The sequence below is a fragment of the Nannospalax galili genome, unplaced genomic scaffold (genome assembly GCF_000622305.1).
Source record: "Nannospalax galili isolate Female #2095 unplaced genomic scaffold, S.galili_v1.0 scaffold2046, whole genome shotgun sequence".
NCBI classification, from domain to species: Eukaryota; Metazoa; Chordata; class Mammalia; order Rodentia; family Spalacidae; genus Nannospalax; species Nannospalax galili.
Genome location: NW_008354294.1, coordinates 367,758 through 371,368, shown reverse-complemented (window position 1 = coordinate 371,368; position 3,611 = coordinate 367,758). Strand labels below are relative to the sequence as shown.

General features: G+C 45.4%; 1 long non-coding RNA gene across 1 annotated transcript in view; it reads right to left on the bottom strand.

Annotated features, from left to right (window-relative positions):
* Positions 1-2,101: 2,101 nt before the first annotated feature.
* Positions 2,102-3,611, bottom strand: part of LOC115067439 — a 24,277-nt gene continuing 22,767 nt past the window's right edge. The window contains exons 3-4 of the long non-coding RNA XR_003846859.1: positions 2,530-2,723; positions 2,102-2,235 (exon numbers count right to left, since the gene is read on the bottom strand). This is a non-coding gene — a long non-coding RNA (uncharacterized LOC115067439). The remainder of the gene's footprint in view (positions 2,236-2,529; positions 2,724-3,611) is intronic.

Genomic DNA, 3,611 nt, shown 5'->3' with positions numbered 1-3,611 from the left:
TGTGTATGTTTTGCCTGTATGTATATAAGTTCACCTGTGTTGTGCAATGCCTGTGGAGGCCAGAAGAGGGCATTCGATCCCTTGGAACTGGATTTGCAGATGGTTGTTAGCCACCATGTGGGTGCTGAGAACTGAACTCAGGTCCTCTGCAAGAGCAGTCAGTGCTCATAACCACTGAGTCATTTCTTTAGCCCCAGATTTTTTTTTTTAATTTATTGCATTTATTTATTTATTTATTTATTTATTTATTTAATGCCACAGCACAGATGTGGAGGTCAGAGGACAATTTGCAGGAGTTGATTCTCTCCTTCAACCATGTGGCTCCCAAGGATAGAACTCAGGTCATGTTTGGCAGCCAGTACCTTTTACCCGAGTCATCCCTTTATCCCCTAGTGTACACAGTTTTGCATTTTGTTTTTTCTCTCTCAGTTCTTGGCTATTCTATAATATGTATAAAACATCATTCAGGGATTCCATGCCTTAGTTAGGTTTTTGAGTGTCTTGCCCTGATAAATAAACCTCTTTTGTGTTTAAAACTGGTCAGAGAAAGAGATTTCACACTGTCTTCTATACTGTGGGTGCTTTTCTAAGGTGTTTTATTTGGAAGTCAGGACAGTATCATTTTCCCAGGCTGACTTTGAACTCTCAGTCCTCCTTCCTCAGCCTCCAGAGTGCTGGGATCACAAAGTCATGCCACCATGCCCAGCTCTAATATCTATCTTGAAGACCTGCTTAGGGACTGACTTTCTTCCTGCTATCAAAATTCAGTCCTTTGACAGTAGATGTGCTCTGCTTTGCCCACTGCAAGGAAAGTCACAGGAGTGGGCAGAGCATGGCAGACAATTTCACTCAGGTGGAGCAGTAGAGAGGTATGAGGTGTGGAGGACTTGATGGAGCCCAATTATTCTTCATTCAAGTTCCACAGATGTTACCAAGCCCGTCCTTAGGCCACATCCTTGCTAGGCCCTGGGCATGTCTCACCAAAGGCATGGTCCCTGCCCCTCAGGAGCTCAGTTAACTCCAAGTTCCCAAATGTTAATGCTTCACCTGGGACGTTCCCATAATATATAATCTGGAGTCCTAGAACCACATAGTCTCTACAAGTCACCTTGGTAAGGGTCACCAGTTACCATTTAGGGGAAGAAATGTCAGTCCAGACTCCTAGAGGACATCTGACTAGGCAATCTTGGAAGCTGTTTGCTCATCCTGTAGCTTAAACTCAGCTGGACCTTGAGTTATCACAGAATAGTCAGGACACCTGTGAGACAGAGGCCCTGAACCTAAAGTTCAACTCTGCCCTTCCTAATGAGTGACCCTTGAGCAAATTATATCATCCCTATTAGCTTCAGTCTTCTCACCTGTAAAACAGAGGTCATTGTATATATTCTGCATGAAATTAAATGTTAAAGTGCTTGGCAGAGTGTCTGACATTCCACATGTACTAGATGTCATCATTATTCATGAATTGAAATTCATTAATTTAAATTGTCTCTGGGTAAGTAGTTATGGTAAGAACCTGGAAGCAAGATGCACAGGATATCACATCTGCTTGAAATCACATTTAATCTTGACTGTCCTCACCATCAGCCTTGTGTACATTATTCAAACTCTAGACCTCCTAAGCTATGGACCATGCAACCTTAGAAATAGAAACCACAGACTTTGGGACTCCAGAGTGTAGACTTCATATCCACCCTTAGTGCCCATCCCAGCATGAAAGAGATTTTCCCCTAGTCCTTCCAGATGGACATACAAGTGGTAGGCAGGTTAGACAAGAATGAGTGCTTGAAGTTATTACTTCAACTCTCTGCTTTTGGGGGGAATCCAGGTGCTGTGTCATTTACCCAGCTCCCACCCCAAAGGTCAGAGAATTGTGGAGGCCCCGAGGCTGTTGCTGCTGTGAGGTGAGAAAGAATACACAAGGTCACAGTTGATAATGACATTTTCAAGTGTTCATGGATGGCTCTGTTGCCATGGCTACAGTGAAGATTCCGAGCAAGCCTGTAGCCCCTCTCGAGTTGTGAGTCAGGTTCTGCTTTATTTATTTAAAAAAATAAAGCCAACACCCTGATCTACAGAAGACAAAGTGAAGCTCCGGGGACAGGTCGAGATGTCCACTGCCGTGGGATGAATCAGCAGTGTAACGCACAGTCCTGGGGTCTCTTGACATCAGCTGGCCCCTAGAAACATTCACTCAGATGTGTAGGGGGAGGCATAGTGCCTCAAATGGTAGTCCTGGGGAAACACAAAAGAACTCACATTGCAGGGTAGAAATCATATACCAGAGAACAGGCCTATTTTCTCAGCTCTACCCCAAAGAGACTCTGGCTCCCCTCAGGTTCCCCAGGAAACCTCAGACAAGTGAAGGCCAGGGCTTGACCCAGAGATGACCACTGCTGAACTAGTCCACCCACATGTGACACAAGAGGAGTGTCCTCCCCTTCCAGGCTGAACCCAGTGATTCCACTGTGAAAGGCAGAATCCTGGAAAGACAGGGGAAGCCACAAAAATCCTCTCCCAGGTCCTTACTGTGTGGGATGGCCCCTTTTCCAGAGCTCCTACAAGGGAAAGATAAGGCAGTGATGGTGATTCCAGCTTCAATGAATGCTTTTGATGGCAACAAGCCTTGTGTCATCATCACCCTGTGGGAAGGACCATGGTGACAGTAACAGTGATTCAGGAATCCTGTTCCTTGACTTGGAAATGGTCCTGGAATCCCAGACCTGTAATATAGGGGACAAAAAAACTTGCTCGTGTGTCTGGATTACTGTCCAGCCCAGAGACTGAGTAGGAGGATTTTATTTTTCTCTCTCCCTCTGATGTCAGAGTAGGCTCACCTTCTAGCCAGCTATGGACTCCCAGCCTGTCTCCATACATTACCTTGATAACTTAGCAGACAAGCACAGTGGTTAAATCAATGGGTGCAGAAGACAGGGTGGCTGGATTTAAGATCTCTTTCTCCCACTTACTAACCTCTGTTCCCCATCTGTATGTAGTATGGAGAGGAGAAGAATCAATGCAACTCCTGTCAGGGTAGCTAGGAGGGAGAAATGGGAAAATACTTAAAATATTTAACACAGAGCCTAGTGCCACAGGTTAAGTGCTTGTTCACTGTAAGCCATTGCTGACTTTGGTTCTGGCCCTTATCATATCTACCCTGGGTAAAAGCAGTAGCTCCTAACTCCACTGGTCTATTGTAATCTTGCAGATGGCCAACCTATTGGCCCCACCCCAAGCAGAGAGATTTACTTAAAATGCAAATCTCAGCTGGGTGTGGTAGCTCCAGGCTGTAATCCTAGCACTCTGTAGAGGCAGGAAGCTCTCTACAAGTTCCAGGTCAGCCAGGGCTACAGAGTGAGACTCTGTCTCAAAAAGCAACATAAAACAAAAAAGAAAAACATGCATTATGTCCTCCTTAAAACCCATCAGTGACCAGTGGTTCCCACTGCCCTTAGATGACTCTTAGATTTCCTTAGAGTGGCCAACAAGGTCCCACAAGACCTACTGCTTATCTGTCCTGCATCTCCCCCACTGTCCCTGCCTGAATAAACCTCAACTATAACTATGGTGTGTGTGTGTGTGTGTGTGTGTGTGTGTGTGTGTGTGTGTGT